Below are 17,674 nucleotides of genomic sequence, written 5' to 3'. Positions count from 1 at the left end.
ATTAAGCAACCCTGGATCTCTAACACTGGCCATGTTGCAACACGCACAAGGAAATTGGGTCTTTCTTTTTCCCTGGGTGGTCACTATGTGGGCAGTGTCCTCTAACAGCACACATGTGGCCATCAGGCTCTCCGCCCAGAATAAGGGACTGATCTCAGTTGATATCAGAATAGGTCTAAGGGAGCCACATCAGCCTTGCTGTGGCATATTTGGTCATGGAGGCTAGCAGGGTACTCCTAGGCAGGTTTCTTATGGGCTGTCAAAGCTTTGGGTCTACTTAGGAAGGTTTGTCTTGAACAGCTTTTTCCCTGAGGATTGGGAACCTTGGCTGGGGTAAGGGAGGTGATTATTAAAAATGTCCTAGGCTTGGTGCAGTGGCTCATGCCTGTAATCCCAGCACATTGGGAGGCTGAGATGGAAAGATTGCTTGAGGCCAGAAGTTCGAGACCAGCCTGGGAAACATGGTGAGACCCCTATCTCGTTTTTTAAATTTAAATTTTAATTTAAAAAAACTTTTATTTTAGGTTTCGGGGTACATGTGAAGGTTTGTTACATAGGTAAATTTGTGTCACGGGGGTCTGTTGTACAGATTGTTTCATCACCCAGGTATTAAGCTCAGCACTCGATAGTTATCTTTCCTGCTCCTCTCCCTCCTCCCACCCTCCACTGTCAGGTAGACCCCAGTGTCTGTTGTTTCCTTTTTTGGGTTCATGAGTTCTCATCATTTAGCTCCCACTTATAAGTGAGAACACATGGTATTTGGTTTTCTGTTTCTACGTTAGTTTGCTAAGGATAATGGCCTCCAGCTCCATTCATGTTCCCGCAAAAGACACGATCTCATTCTTTTTTATGGCTGCAGATACTCTATCTCTACAAAAAAATATAAAATTAGCTGAGTGTGTTTGTGTGGGGTGCCCCTGTGGTCCCAGCTACTTAGGAGGCTGTGGCTGAAGGATTGCTTGAGCCCAGGAGGTTGATGATACAACGAGCTGTGTTCACGCCACTGCACTCCAGCCTGGGTTACAGAGGGAGACCCTGTCTCAAAAAAATTAAATAGGCAGTTGCAGTTGTGTTCTTTAAGTTCCTATCTTTCTGTCAGTGCCACCTAGATGGCCTGTCAAAACCTTGACCCAGCCACCACCAGCGTTGCTGCTGCCTATAAAGGTGCCACCCCCAGCAGGGGTGCTGCCCGGTACCTTGTGGGCAAAAGGCTACAGCAGGAGTTGGTGACCTTCACAATGCCTAGTGACACAGGGATTTCTGCCTTGCCTGAATCAGGCAACCTTTTCAAATGGGTGGGGACCATCCATTGAGCAGCTGGCACAGCATATGAAGACCTGAGGTATAAGCTCTCCCTAGAGCTCCCCAGGGGCTACCCTTACAATGTACCCATGGTGAAGTTCCTCACGCCCTGCTACCACCCCAACATGGACACCCAGGGTAATATCTGCCTGGACATCCTGAAGGACAAGTGGTCTGCCCTGTATGATGTCAGGACCATCCTGCTCTCCATCCACAGCCTTTGAGGAGAACCCAACATTGATAGCTCGTTGAACAGGCATGCTGCCAAGCTCTGGAAACCCCCCACAGCTTTTAAGAAGCACCTGCAAGAAACCTACTTAAAGCAGGTCACCAGCCAGGAGCCCTGACCCAGGCTGCCCAGCCTGTCCTTGTGTCGTCTTTTTAAGTTTTCCTTAGATGGTCTGTCCTTTCTGTGATTTTTGTATAGCACTCTCTATCTTGAGCTGTGGTATTATTATTATTATTATTATTATTATTAGTCTTTTAAGGCTCCAGTTGAGTGCTTGTGATGTATATTAAATAAATGCATTTTGGGTTGGGCATGGTGGTGCAGGTCTGTGATCCCAGCACTTTGGGAGGCTGAGAGGGGAGGATTGCTTGAGTTCAGGAGTTCAAGACCAGCCCGGACAACATAGCAAAACCCTGTCTCCATAAAAAATGCAAAAATTAGCTGGGTATGGTGGTGTGTGCCTGTAGTTCCAGCTACTCAGGGGACTGAGGTGGGAGGATTGCTCAAGCCAGAGAAGCTGAGGTTAAAATAAGCTGAGATTCCTGCCACTGCACTCCAGCATGGGTGACAGAGTGACCCTGACTCAAAAAAAAAATTAAATAAATAAATAAATAACAACAAAATGCCCCAGAACTGCCCAAGATTACTAGTGTCTCTGGCTCATGAGGTCAGACTAGGAGGGGCCTCTTCAAACAGCCCCCTAAGCTTCCACAACTACAGTTACAGGCCAGGCTACAAGCCAGCCCAGATGCCAATACCACTGTCACCACCACCACCTCCACGGCCACAGCCCATTTGTGGTGAGCCTTCTAAAGCGTGTTCTCTTTATCTGATCCTCAGTACAGTCCTGTGGAGTTGATCGGGAGTGATCATAATCTCTATCTCACAAAGGTGAGGAAAAAGGGAAGAGGAAAGATGGGAGGACCTAGCGACTTTCCCAAGGGCAGCAGCTCACCCAGCCACTGTCCTGGCACCAGCAAGCGAGCTTCCAAACTCTGCCCATCATACTTTCCTCTTTGGAAAATGCATCTCTCTCTCTCTCTCTCTCTTTTTTTTTCTTTTGAGACAGAGTCTCGCTGTGTCACCCAGGCTGGAGTGCAGTGGAGCAATCCCAGCTCACTACAACCTCCACCTCCTGGGTTCAAGCGATTCTCCTGTCTCAGCCTCCCGAGTAGCTGGGATTACAGGTGCGTGCCACCACACCTGGCTAATTTTGGTATTTTTAGTGGAGATGGGGTCTTGCCATGTTGGCCAGTCTTGTCTTGAACTCCTGGCCTCAAATGATCTGCTTGCCTCTGCCTCCCAAAGTGTTGGGATTACAGGCATGAGCCACCTCGTCCGGCCTGGAAAATTTACCTCTAACCCCAAATAAAAACATTCCCCCCACCCACCATTTTCTCCTGCCTCTGAAGGTGTTAAAAAGTTAAAAAGAAGCCGCAACTGGCATCTGGCCTCTACTTCCCATTCAGGGGAGTGTGAAAGTACTATAGGCTTCACCCATTTCTCTCCTCACATGAGACACAAAAGAGTCTCCAGCCTGACTTCAGGGGCTTACGTCACTTTTGCCCAGACTCTCCCATTTCTTTCCTCTACCTCTTAAAGTTGGAGGAAGGCCCTTTTTCCATAGCATCCTTTGCCTCTGTCCTATTTATACCATTTGAAAACCAAGCTCTTTTAAACACTTTTTCAGACAGCTTGCTTCTTTTAAGTCTTTCAATTAAAAGAAAGAAAGAAAGGATACAGCACCCAGCTAAAACACAGCCACAAGCACCCAAGGACTGTCACCCTTCAGGAATTTAAATTGTACTTCATTTGGCATAATCTGTGTTAAAACAATATAGCATTATCTGCTTTGAATGCACTAGGCACCCTCAGGGTGGAGTTGCATTTTGTATGAGTTATTAAATCTGGTTGGAACTCAACAAGAAACAGTGCCATGTGGGGAAATCCGTGCTGATTGGCCCCTTGACTGATCACATGTCAAAGCCTCGTGCTTTGCTAAAGGGCATCTTCCTTTAAAAATAAGCAATCCTATTACTCAGAGCCTTCTCTGCACACCGTGTCTTTGAAGGAATTTGATAGTTTGCAAATTCAAAGTTGGAAATTAAAATCCCACAAATAAGACTTGAATCCATTTATTCATGCTAAAATGAGTATAGCTTTGGAAAGTCTATCCTTATTAGGATCATTTCAGTATAATCTGTGATCTGGTGTGAGGTTGCTTAACTAACCTCCTGCCCACTAAAGGAGACATATTTTCTAAGATAAGCTCTGCCTTCAAAGGACTCAGGAGATCCCACAGAATAATATTAACTGAAGTGCATTTCTTTTAAAATAATGTTTCATTGTTTCCTTAATCTGTGTTATTTTTATTTTGCCAGGCTTAGGATATCTTCTCCTCCCCTAAAATGCATTAAAATAAATCCTGGCCCCTGCAGGAGTGATCAAAGCTCTACCATTCACAGAGGAATGTCTATTCCTCCAAGCTTGGGGAGGTTTCCTAACTAATGAACTAGAACATTGTCAGATGTCTCATTGCCAAGTAATATATTAAAGTGCTTTTCTAATGAGATTTCTGCAAGGTAACCATAAAACCATAAAAAGCACACTAAGCTTCAGTGAAGCAAAAACATTAAAAAAAATAACCAAATGCCTTTTAGAGATAGAAGAGGTCAACACAACAGCTAAAAAAAGCTAAAGAGAATTTGACAAGTAGAAAAATAAAGTCCAGATAATTTTCGCATTTGAAAAAAAAGGTAGACACAAGGCAGAGGAATGTGGTGGGTAGACAGGTCATCAAGGAGCTACCTGAATATCTGTGTATGACTGAAGTACCTGCCTTTCCACTCATCCTTGTCCACTTGGAACATGGATCTGTTATACATAACTATATATGGGCCCTATGAACATCTCTTTATTTTCAGAACTTTCGAGAATTCAGGAATACGATATAAAAATCTCGAATACCAAGGCTCTTGTCTCAGTCGGCCTGGGCTGCTATAACAAATACCATGGACTTGGTGGCTTAAGCATCTGAAGTGTATTGAATGGGAAGTCCAAGATCAGGGTGCGAGCATGGTAGGGTTCTGGGGAGGCCCACTTCTTGGCTTGTAGATGGCTGCCTTCTTGCTGTAGCCTCACATGGTGGAAAGAGAGATCATCTTTCTTTGTCTCTTCTTATAGCACACTAATCCCATACACCTCTCGAAGGCCCCACCTGTGAATACCATCACACTGGGGGTTAAAGCTTCCACAGAGAAATTTTCTGGGGGACACCAATGTTCAGACCATAGCTGATCTCTTTACTAGAACCAACGTACCAAGGAATTCTTGCTCAAAGCACAAACAACAGGAATGCCATGAAGCCTCTACCATGGATCACTTGGAAACAGTCCTTGGACGTCCCTCCCTTGGCTCTTGCTTGTCACTCCTCCTTCATTATTTAACCATGCAACCTCCCTGACATCAATGAAGCCAGAAAGCTAAGAAGCCAGCCATTTTGGTCACCTTCGTGTAAGCGTATGGCTCCAGCCTGCTCTGTACAGATCCGACAGTCTTGCAGCACTGGCTCCCTTCCAAGAGGTGAAGAGTAGAACCGACAGATTAAAGGATCTTGTGGGGTCTGAAAACCAGCTTAGAAGGTGATGTGGGTGTTTAGCTTAAGGAAGAGAAGCCTGGGGTGGGGACACACCTGTGAAATATCCTCTACATTTGAAGGGAAGCCATGTCAGAGAAGGAGCAGTCTTGATTTTAGTTACTTCAGAGGGAAGCACTAAGATCAAAGAATCATTACCTATTTAAGGTCAAGGTAACAAAGGTCTGCCAGCAGTAAAGGATATCCAACAATAAACAGACTTCCTGAAAACGCAGTCTTGTGTATCTGAGCAATAGTTGAAAGTTGTCAGGGATGTATCCTTCATCTTACTCATAATTTCAATCATATCCAATCAAATGATGGCTTGATTCCAAAGGGAAATTTTTTATGAATAAATATTATTTATTTTAAACGCTAACCTCACTAGTACTGAAACATGATTTACTCAAAATTAATAGTATTAAAGTATTTTTCAAAATATGTACTCTGTATGTCAGTATAGTGTGGAAACAGAAAAACAAAAAACAAAATATGGTGCTCTGGGTTTATATGAAAGAGACAAAGCAGAATAAGGCATGCATTCATGGATGTTATACATTCACTTCTATGAGACCACAGAACACATCCAAACAGTCCTCCTTTTATAACAGTTCTTCAAGAAAGGCATATTTATTTATTTATTGAGACAGAGTCTCACTCTGTCTGTCGCCCAGGCTGGGATGTAGTGATGTGATCTCGGCTCACTGCAACCTCCATCTCCCGGGTTCAAGCGATTCTCCTGCCTCAGCCTCCTGAGTAGCTGAGATTACAAGCACATGCCACCATACCCGGCTAATTTTTGTATTTTTAGTAGAAATGGGGTTTGACCATGTTGGCCAGGCTGGTCTCAAACTCCTGACTTCAAGTGATCTGCCTGCCTCAGCATCCCAAAGTGCTAGGGTTACAGTCGTGAGTCACCACGGCTGACCAAAAGAAGGCATATTTTAAAAGGTCAAATAATTGACAGAACATATTACTCTGGCACTCCAAGGCCAATGCAAATGCTGGAATGAAGGCTGGAATGCAGCCTTCAGTTGAATCTTGTACTGAAGCATCATCAGTCTTCAGGAATGTAACAGGAAATGAAATGCAAAGGGAACAGAACTGCCGCGTCACACACAGAATCTCTGCATTCACACAGGTCTGCATTTAGATCCAGGTGATGCTGGCTAAATGACTTAACAGTTTGAGCCTCAGTTTTCTCATCTACAGAATGGGGTAATAACAGCACTCAGGCCTCGTGGAGTGTTGTGATGCAGGCGCAGGGCTTCCCATGCTGTCTGGCACACAGAGCACTCAATCAATAAATCGGCACTGTTACTTACAATTTCAAAACAATTATTTTAAAATGCCATAGGATTTGTTTCCTTGGTTAAGGGGGAGCTGGACCGGATGACTTTCATGGTTCCTGTCAACAACCACATTCTATTATCCTGTTTCATGTTACTCTTTTCCCCCCTCAACTCATTCCTGCCACCCACCACCCACCCCACCCAACTGTGGCCACGGTAACAAAATCAACAGCAATACCTGTTCACTGACTGCTCACTATGGGCATTCATATGTGTAAATAATTTAACCCTTGCGACAGCCCTGTGAGGTTCGTACTGTCTCCTATTTTACAGAGGAGGAAACTGAGACACAGAAAGGTTGAGTAACTTGCCCAGTGCTACAAGGCTCATAAATGATAGAGCTGGGATTAAAAAGCTAGACACCTCCTAACCACTATTCCATATTACCTCATAGGTAACCTAAAATTCTGCCTCAACAAATTAATTAGCCACTGCACAAGTAAACTACTTGGTGTAGCTGATGGGAAAGCGGTAAAACTCGATTTCAAACTTGTCTAAAAAAAAAAAAAAAGAAAAATGGTAAAAGATCCACTGTTTGCCTTCAGTCTCCTCTTAGTCTTCAATGCAGTTCTTCCAGCTCTTAATCTGAAGAGCTTCACTCCTGCTTAATGATTTCTCTTCCTCCCCTCTCACAGAACACCCTTACCCTTGATGGGCCAGTGATATAAATATGCATTTCCCATTCACTTGTGAGTTTAGGATTTTTTTTTTTTAAAGAGCTCTACCATGTTCCTTTGATCTTTGCTTTTTATGCAGACGGGGTCCACGGAGAACCAGCTAATCCAGAGCCTACAGAGCCCGGAGCACAGTCAGGCATTTCAGAAATGCACTTGGATGGTAACTAGGAGATTTCTTGAACAATGGAAAGTTCGCAACAAAGCTGTTAGGGCTCAAGAGGACCAGCTCCACCACCCACCCCTGCTGATCTGGGAGCTGCTACCTGGGCTGAGCTGGCTCCCATCCACAGGGCCCCCAGTTCTCTGGCTCAATTCAATACCTCCTGCTGCGGTGGCTTGTTTCTTCTTGTCCTGAATGTTGTTCTTCAGAGCTGATGATTAATGCCTTCCATTTAGGGTGAGAAAAATGACCTTGCTGTCTATGCAAGTGAGGATCATTTATTCCATCTACAAAAGCAGCACACATCTACTTGGCTCAACTCAGAGTATTTCTCTTTGCTGTCTTCTTGTTAAACACGATCGTTTCTTCAAGCGAGGTTTATATTGTCTTGTGATTTCCCTTTTTTGGTGTGTGTGTGTGTGTTTTAAAAAAACAAATTGCAGGTGATACGTGGCATTTTGCTTTGCTAAAATTCACATCCCACTGTACTTCATTAGTAAAAGCCGTTTATCCCCCACCTTTCAACACTGCTGGCTGAGACGCAAATAGAACCATTTCAGTTTTCCAGTTGAACAGCCATGGGAAAAAAAAAAAGAGCAGAGCCTTGCTTATCTCTGTGTTACACATTAACACGGTCCTCCTTTGCAGAGGTTCTTCAAGGTAGACAGACTTTAAAAAGTCAAATAATTGACAGAATAATTACCCTGGCACTCCAAGGCCAATGCAAATGCTGGGATGTAGCCTTCAGCTAAATTCTACACTGAAGTTTCAGTCTTCAGGAAAGTAATAGAAAATGAAATGCAAAGGGAAGGGAATTTCCCAATTTCTCCACTAAGATTTTTTTTAAACCTCAAGTGAAAAAAATCTAGTAAGTCAAATTCTATATGAAATCTTCCCAGTTATCTTCTGTCCAACATCTAACAGCGCTTTTCCTATCACTCTCATGCTATTTGTCTCATTAATAATTGTTAATAATAAAAGTTACTACTATCCTTACCATTGCCTCTATTATCATTTACTGAGTTTACTGTATGCCAGGCACAGGGCAGGCTCATCCGTATATTATCTCAGGTAATCCTCACAGAAATCTAGTTAAGTGGCTATGCTTATTACCCCATTGTAGAGATGAGGAATTGGAGGCTTTGAGAGGTTAAATAACTTGCCCAGAATCACAGAGCACATGGGAAGCAGAGCCAGGATTCAGGATAGGTTTGACTCCAGAACTTCCATCCTGACCACGATTCCCACGGTTTTCTGAGTGATGGCCCATTGACATGGCCCTTTCCCCCAACACAGGGTCTCCCACAGGGCTTGGTGGGTACCTGAATGAATGAATGACTACAAGAATGAATGAACCAATGACAAAGTGAATGCGATTTCTGAAGACTGGATTTTCAAAATAACATAATTTATCTCAGTAAGAAAAGCAAGAAATGTCTAAAACTGAGTATGGGAATACTTAGGACTTTAAAATGAGATAATTTCTCTACCTGTCTAAGATTCAAAGGAGGGAAATTGACACTGCTGCATTCTACTCACATTGCCCGAGTGCTCCAGCCTACAGGGGTTATAGCTGAAACAACGGAAGCTGATATATTCAAAAGAATATTGATTGCAGACACATGAAGGGTTTTACTAAAGTTGGTATCAGAACCTTTCTTCCAATACTGAGTCCCCATCTTCCCATTTAGAGGAAGATTTCTGAGTGAAATTTATTTTATTTTTTGAGACAGGATCTCACTTTTCACCCAGGGTGGAGTGCAGTAGCATGATCATGGCTCACTGCAGCCTCTAACTCATAGGCTCAAGTGATCCTCCCACTCCAGCCTCCTAAGTGGCTGGGACTACAGATGTGCACCACCACACCTGGCTGACATTTTCTTTTCTTACTTTTTATTTAGAACTGACCAGAGAGAATACTAGTCTTACTCTCTCACCCTATGCCTACCGTGCACACCGATCCAGGAAATGTCAGGAGACAAACCAAACAGCCAATGAAAAGGAAAATGCTAAAAGACATTAGCTGGATCAGCACTACCAATGAAAGTATGTTGGGTCACAAAAACGACCTGCAGTTTTCCTTTCCACTGCCAAGGGGATATCTCTGTTGGCTTCCGCTCATCAATCTCTCCTCCTTGGCCCTGGCCAATGTTCTCAGAATGTCTCCGGTGGGCTGAGGATGCTGACAGATGCCATCTGGTCCTTCTCACCTTTCCTTTCCTGGAAGTCAACACCCATTTCCTCTATGGAGCTTCCCCTTTTTGTCAGCAGGGGAAGTGAAGATCCCAACCTGGGTACTTAAAATGGGCCTTGAGTGATACTTTCTGGAACATTCTTAGCTTCAGGGCAGGGCCCAGGGAAAGTGCCTCTAATGATCCTAATGTTAGTTTTAAACTTGCTTGGTAATCACTTTGGAATTGCCCATTTTTTTTTCACAGAGCTTTCTGGCCCATACTCAGCTATGGGTTCTAAGTATGAAAGCCTGTTAGGGCATTAAAAATGACTGCTGTTAAAATGCTTAAGAATTATGAAGGGAGGAAGCTAATGCTTAGATTTACCCCCCACCAGCCCCTCCCACTCACACCATAGACCACGTATTTTCCCCTCAGAAAGGAAAACATTCCTGACCTCTGTTTAAATGTTTATCAGAAGTTGTCTGGACTTGTAAAGTCTCTGAAGTCACATTCTTTATTAGTCACATCCTTCTTGGTGTGTGGTGTGACCCTTCTATCAGGGCAGGGGGAATGTTGGGCCTTGTGCAGAAATCATTTGGTGAGGGAAACATCAACCACCACCCAGAGATTTTCATGTAGCCCAAACACAAGCAGAAGCTGAGCAAGGACCTTGAGCTTCTCCATGGTGGCAGGGCTTCCGTTTTGAATATGTGTGAAAAAATTCCTTAGTTCTGAGTCCGCTGGGGCCTTGATTTTAAAACAAAGCCCCAGCATGAAGTCTGGCTCCAGAGAAGGAAAAGTGGAAGTTCTAGGTCCTCAGCACAAAATAAAGGACTATTCAGAGTTCTATTCTGGCTCCAAAGTGCTGCTGCTTTGGGTTTGCAATTGAATCACCCTGCCTTCCTGGTCCTTTGACGTTGATAACTTAGCTTCTACTTGGGATTCTGTGTAAACAGTTTGCATCCAACAGACTTTGGCTTACCGGGTGAAAGGCACTGTTGTAGAACCGACTCGGGGATGCTGGTGTGTGAGAAAGAAAGGTACTACTAGAGCAACAGAAAATGCACTGATTAGCAAGTAGGGGAAGTGGGTTTTGGTACCATTTCTCCCCACATTTTACTTAGTCCTCAGTTTTTTCATCTGTAAAATGGAAAGGTTGAAGCAATGATCTAGGAGGTCCTTTGGGGTCAAGAATCCTCTTTGTCTCTACATCAGAAGTGGAGGAACAGGTGTGAGTTTCAGCCCAAGGAATATCAGTTATAATAAGAAAGACTTTCCTGAGAGAAGGCTGAGTTTACAAAGGATGCTCTGTGATTTTCCTCTTTTGACCAGTGTGGGTCCCAAATCGTGGTCTCAGAGAGCTCTTCTGGGACCTGTGTCTTTGGAGTTGCCATGTTTGAAATCTCTTAGACTAAGATGATACAGGGAAGTGGGTAGGGAAAGGTTAATGATGAACTGAAATCTCACCCCAGAATCATTCTAGATCTATGAGTGTATAGTTTTAAATTTGAATCAAGTCTTTGGTAATTAGAAGAAGGAAAGAAAAGAACCTTCGAAATTTAGTTATGAGGAATATCAATGATGTAGTGGTTCAGTATTCTTTTAAAATATTTTGTTGCTATTAAAAAAATGCAAAAGTGCATGCTCACTGTAACAATTCAAATATACAAATATATAAAGAAGCAGCAAGTTGTCTACTTTTACCTCATGATAATCCTAACCCCCAACAACTTATATAAACTGTTTATACATATAGTTTTTATTTTTTAATGAAAATTTCATACCTATTAACATGCAAGCTGCTTTAATTTTTTTTTAAAGTTTTATTTTAAGACACAGGGTTTCTCTATGTTGCCTAGGCTTATCTTGAACTCCTGGCCTCAAGCTTCCTGAGTAGCTGGGTCTACAGGTGTACACCACCACACCTGGCTTAAACTGCCTTTTTTTCAGTGAACAATCCATGTATTATGTATTAGCTTTATTAGTTCAATACACATAAATCAAATTCATTCTTTCCAATAGCTACAAAATGTCCCCAAACATGGGCATAATTCTTTAAGAATATTCCAGATGTTCCAAATTCTTCTATATACAAACTATGATACAATAAATATTCTTAATACTTATGTCCCTATGCGTTAGCACTTTTGTTTCTGTAGGAGAGGTTTCCAGAAATAAGATTGCTGGGTCAAAGGGTATGAGAATGTTTAATTTTAATAAATACTCCTAGATTACTTTTGAAAAGCTTGTTAGGAATTCTGGTCTTGGCAATAGTGCAGGAAGGTCCCCATTTCCCCGCACATTTCCCAGCAGTGGGAGTGAGAAATTTTCAAAAAATTTGGCTAAGCTGAACAGGAAACATTGTAGGTTATTGTTGTTCTAATTGCATTTCAGGACTTGTGAAGTTGAGCAACTCTTCACATGTTTAATGGCCACTTGCAGTTGTTCCTTTTAATTCACTATTTATTACTTTTCTCTTTTTCCTGTTGCTTTATCGATCAACTTACATGAGCTCTTGTTTACTACAGATATTTAGTTTGCTTATCAAATATTTTGCAAATAACTTCTCCAGGCTATCACTGTCTTCCTGTTTTGTTTATGGTTTTGGTTGCCATACAGCATGCCACAAGGGCAGTGATGCTGGCTGTTTAGTACATTGCTGTGCCCTCAGCAGCAGGAATGGTGCGTGGCACATAGTATGTTCTCAATAAAAACAATTATCTCATGAATGGGTGAATGCATAAGTAATAAATTTGAAATTTTAATGCAGCTAATCTGTTAATCCTTTCTCTTATGGTTTCTGGGTTACCAGAATAGTTCTATTTTATTAGTTTTATTTTTCTTGAAATTAATCCTTTTATCCATCTTGAATAGTTTTTTATTAAGAATTTTTCTTTTCTATTTGGAGTCCTAATCCATCTTAAATTTGTTCTGCATGTGGTATGAAGCAGGGCAAACTGACCCTAAAGTTTGGCCATTACTTTGTGTGAAAAGCATTACATGAAATGCAAATTCTTTTTAGAATTTATCTGAAGGTGTCCTATACAGTAAAATACAAATATACCCTACCACTCATTTTATGTGTTGTTAAAATATCTAAAGTTAACTAAAAAATAAAGACTGGATAATGCTTTTCTGACAGCTAATTTTGTTCACATTTTTGCTTGATTACATATGATTAATTTTGTCTCAATTATCAATGAATGCAGATTATCAGGGAGTATCACAAAATTTAAGTATGTGGCTTATCATCTCTAATGAAGTCACTGAATTGTATACAATTTATTTAATAGGAGCATATGCTGGATTAACAGAATCAATTACTCAAATTTCAGTATTAAAAAAAATTCCTTTAGCCAAAAATGAAGTGCCTTTTCTAAAAATCATGAAGAAAAAACATGGACATGAAATGGTGTGCAATGAATTCAACATTATACAGACTTGAACATTTTGAGGGTAAGTCACATGTTTATGCATTATACTATTCTGATGTCGGCAGTTTAAACATTTTCCAAGATTTCTTTAAGATGCAATCATTCCACCTCCTCCATGAAGCCCTCCTAGGTGGAAGTCATGGCTACTTCTTCTGAACACGTGCAGCAATTCTTGTTTCCACCACTTATAAGGCACTGCCCAAAAATGGCTTGCAAGGAAACCTGAATTGCCTCTATTATTCAATGGCTTCTAGTTTCTGTGGTAAAATCAGTGGCTGTCAAATGATCTGATGATAATGTAATCTTTTCCCTTATAAGTCATTTAATCTTTTTACTCAGATGTTTAAAAAAAGTTTTTTTTTTTTTTTTTTTTTTTTTTTTTGGGACAAGGTCTCACTGTGTTGCCCAGGCTGGATTGCAGTCATGTGATCACAGCTCACTGCAACCTCAGACTCCTGGGCTCAGTTTGTCCTACCACCTCAGCCTCCCAAGTAGCTGGAACTACAGGTGTGTGACATCATGCCTGGATAATTTTTTAAAAAAATGGATACAGGGTCTCACTATGTTGCCTGGGCTGGTCTCGAACTCCTGGGATCAAGCAATCCACCCACCTTGGATTCCCAAAGTGCTGGGATTACAGATGTGAGCCACTGCACCTGGCCTAGATCCTTTTTTCTTTTTCTTTAAAGTGCAGTATTGTTTTCACTAGAATATCAATAGGTATTTGTCATTCTAGATCCATATTCTCAGGTATACTGTCTGGTCTTCCAAAATGTAGTTCTACATTTTTCTTGTATTTCAGTGAAGTTTTTTGGAGTTATAATTTTTAGTGTTGGCTTGCTTTCTTGCTTTGGTTTCCTTCTTCAGTGACTCCTATTATCCGTATGCTAGATCTGCTCCGCATATCTTCAGTGGTTGCTGCTTTTGATCATTCTTCCTTTCTTTTTAATTTAATAATTTTCCTCCTTTTAACCTTCTAGTCTTTTAAGGGATTCTCTATTGTTCTTATTCGCTATTGTGTTTCTTTTGGTTTCATTTCTGAAATAACAACTGAGATCTTCACCACATTTTCGAGTTATTCTAATTTTGGCTTGTTACTCTTTATTTGTATTATTTAAAAAATGTCTTTTAGCTCATGTTATTCAGATAGTCAGTTGTAGTTTTCACCTGTTTGCAGATGTGCTTTCATTGCAGGTAGGGATGTTATTCCCTTTCTCTCTCTCACTCTTTTCTTATATAAAATTTCTTTCTAGTATGGGGTTTGGCCTTAATCTTTCTCTGTGCTTTTTTAAAATGTAAAATTGGTTTTCCACAGCCTTACAAGGAGACATTGTCCAAAATACCTTTTTGCAACTCCTCAGAACTCCATTTTGTGTTGTTTTCATTTAGTGTTAAAAACAGTAACTTGCTTTCTGTGATTTTCTGGGTTTGTTTCCCTCCTTCACTTTTATTTGGTCTTTTGTTTCATTCATCTCTATTGTTTCTGTCCTGCTCAATTTTGATTCTATTCCTAGTAGTTTTTCTTTGGTGAAGGGCCCTGTCCTGGAAGGGAGCTGTATTAGTCCATTTTCGCACTGCTGTGAAGACATACCTGAGACTGGGTAATTTATAAAGTAAAGAGGTTTAATGGACTCACAGTTTCACATGGCTTGGGAGGCCTCACAGTCGTGGTGGAAGGCAAAGGAGAAGCAAAGGTACATCTTACATGGTGTCAGGCAAGAGAGCATGCAGAGGGGAACTGCCCTTTATAAAACCATCAGATCTCGTGAGACTTACTCACTGTCATGAGAACAGCATGGGAAAAACCTGCCTCCATGATTCAATGACCTTCCACCAGGTCTCTCCCATGACACTTGGAGATTATGGAGTTACAATTCAATGTGAGATTTGGGTGGGAACACAGCCAAACCATATCAGGAGCCCTGGCTGGGGGTTTTGAGAGTTCACGGGACCCAGGCTACTCAAGCCCCTTCCACCCTTTGGGTCCCTTGCACTCACCCACTAATGGACTTTCCAGTGAAAACCTGTTGGCTATGTTGAGATTTACCTATTATTGGATCTGTCATCACCTCATTACTGCCCTCTGTGTCTTTCCACCTAGCTGCTGACAGCCTGCAGGCTTGGTGGCATAGGTGGCTTGTTCCAACCCACTTATATTTTGGCATTTGTGGGGATAGCTTGTCACCTTTTTGTGGTAAATGTTTTCCATGGGGCTTAGGTTTTGGTATCTAGAGGATTTACGTTTTTGTTTTCTAATTTTAAAAAATTGTAGTAAAATACACATACAAATTTTACCATCTTATTTTTTATTTTTATTTTTGATTCCGAGTTTCACTCTTGTTGCCCAGGCTGGAGTGTAGTGGCACGATCTCAGCTCACTGCAACCTCCGCCTCCCAAGTTCAAGCGATTCTCCTGCCTCAGCCTTCTGAGCAGCTGGGATTACAGGCACATACCACCACGCTCAGCTAATTTTTGTATTTTTAGGAGAGACTGGGTTTCACCATGTTGGCCAAGCTGGTCTCGAACTCCTGACCTCAGGTGATCCACCTGTCTCGGCCTCCCAAAGTGCTGGGACCACAGGCGTGAGCCACTGCTCCTGATCTAGTGGCTCAGTTATTATGAGGACATTGAATACAGGAGACCGACACACTGTTGCTGCTTCAGCCCCATTTAACGGTAACCCCCTGGAAACTGGAGTCTGTGTTCTGTGCCCCACAGCACCAGGATGGCACCTGACACATAGAAAACACTCACACATTTAAGTGATAAATGAGTCATTCTTAATTCACTCTGTCTTTTGGCAGGGTGATAGGATGCTTTCTTGTACTCATTAAGTGATTGATGGATAACATAAAAGTTGCCATCGGTACCTGGACTAATACCTTTGCAGGTCAATATGCAGCATGAGCTTCTAGATGGGAAAACACTGCCAACTCTTGAGTACCCAACTAACGAAGGGCAGGAGAGGAACAGACTATCTCAAAAGGATGCCAATTTTAAAATACTTTATATTTTGCTCTGTATAAATTTGTTGTAGCAGATTCCTTACTAACTGTTTGGTTCTGGCTAATGTTATAACACTGGAGTCCCTCGGCACTACTTGCTGATAGTGATTTGAAGGGGAGGAGTGGACCAGAGGTATATAGGAAAAAAGTAAATAACTGACACAGCTATACACAAGGTTATATCAGTTAACTGACTGGGCATATTTGAGAGTTGTTACTACAATAGTTGGTAAAGTCAGAGGGAATACAATCTTGGATTCATAAAGGCCTAACAGTTACAAAGGCTTTCAAATCTGTGACTTCGTTTATTTCCATAACCCTAACCCAAATCCTTTAATACAGGTCCTGCTTGCTCCATTTCACAGGTGAGACAACAGAGGGACAAAGAGATTAAGCAATGTGCCAATGATCACTGTTAGTCAATGTATAGTCAGGATTCAGATGCTTGGCCAGGTGTGGTGGCTTATGCCTGTAATCCCAACATTTTGGGAGGCTGAGGCAGGAGGATTCAGACTCTTTTCTTCTAAGTTTAGTACTTTATGTTTATTTTGATACAGGGCTTTGCTTTGTCACCCAGGCTGGAGTGCAGTGGCACAATCACGGCTCACTGCAGCCTCAAATTCCTAGGTTCAAGTGATCCTCCTACCTCAGCCTCCTGAGTAGCTGGGACTACAGATATGCACTACCACACCTGGCTAATTTTTTGTTTTGTTTTGTTTTGTTTTGTGGAGACAGGGTCTCACTATGTTGCCCAGACTGATCTTGAACTCCTAGTCTCAAGTGATCTTCCTGCCTCAGCCTCCCAAAGTATTGGGATTAGAGGTGTGAGCCACCATGCCCAGGCAGTTTAGTGCTTTTTACAGCACTATTGCTGTATCTGAAAAGCATGGTGATGTAAACTGCCACAAATATAATGTTAAAATAAGGTAGGCTATAAATTGTAAGTATATAAAAATATTGAGGTTCCGACCAGTTTGGGCAAGAACAGCCCTCATTTTCTCCATATAATACCATCCAATCATTCCTACCACTCTCAGTTTCTGCTTCTACCCTTCATCCCATCTCTAGTTATCCCTCCAGAAAAAGAGGGAAGAATGAAGGTAAAAGTACCATAGTATGACATTTGAGGGCTGTTTCTGAAGCATTAGCCACTACTACTAATGATAAAAGCAATGGCCAGATTGAGACCCTATTGTGTGGCAAGCACTATGCTTAGAACCTCATATGAAGTTAATACTCTCACCAACCCTTTGGGTAAGCAATATTGTCCCCACTTTAAAGATGACAAAACTGAGGTTAAGAGAAGCAACTTGCTGGCTGGGCGCGGTGGCTCACGTCTGTAATCCCAGCATTTTGGGAAGTCAAGGCAGGCGGATCATCTGGAGGTCAGGAGTTCGAGACCAGCCTGGCCAACATGCTGAAACCCCATCTCTACCAAAAAAATACAAAAATTAGCTGGGTGTGGTGTTGGGCACCTGTAATCCTAGCTACTTGGGAGGCTGAAGCAGGAGAATCGCTCAAACCTGGGAGGCAGAGGGGGCAGCGAGTGGAGATCACACCACTGCATTCCAGCCTGAGCAACAGAGTGAGACTCTGTCTCAAAAAAATAAAAAAAAAAAAAAGAGAGGCAACTTGCCATTTAATAATCACACATTTAGTAAGTGGGGGAGTGGGGATTTGAACCCCACCCTCTCCAAAACATTAAT

The 17,674-nt window shown here is 42.0% G+C and overlaps 1 protein-coding gene and 1 pseudogene across 1 annotated transcript in view; one reads left to right on the top strand and one right to left on the bottom strand.

Annotated features, from left to right (window-relative positions):
- Positions 1 to 17,674, bottom strand: part of IGFBP7 (insulin like growth factor binding protein 7) — an 82,285-nt gene that overhangs the window by 40,463 nt on the left and 24,148 nt on the right. The window lies entirely within an intron of this gene.
- Positions 1,110 to 1,649, top strand: LOC129397602 (ubiquitin-conjugating enzyme E2 C-like; annotated as a pseudogene).

This window comes from Pan paniscus, chromosome 3, assembly GCF_029289425.2.
Source record: "Pan paniscus chromosome 3, NHGRI_mPanPan1-v2.0_pri, whole genome shotgun sequence".
Lineage (NCBI taxonomy): Eukaryota > Metazoa > Chordata > Mammalia > Primates > Hominidae > Pan > Pan paniscus.
Note: the sequence above shows the minus strand (reverse complement) of the source record. Positions and strands in the feature narration are given on the sequence as shown.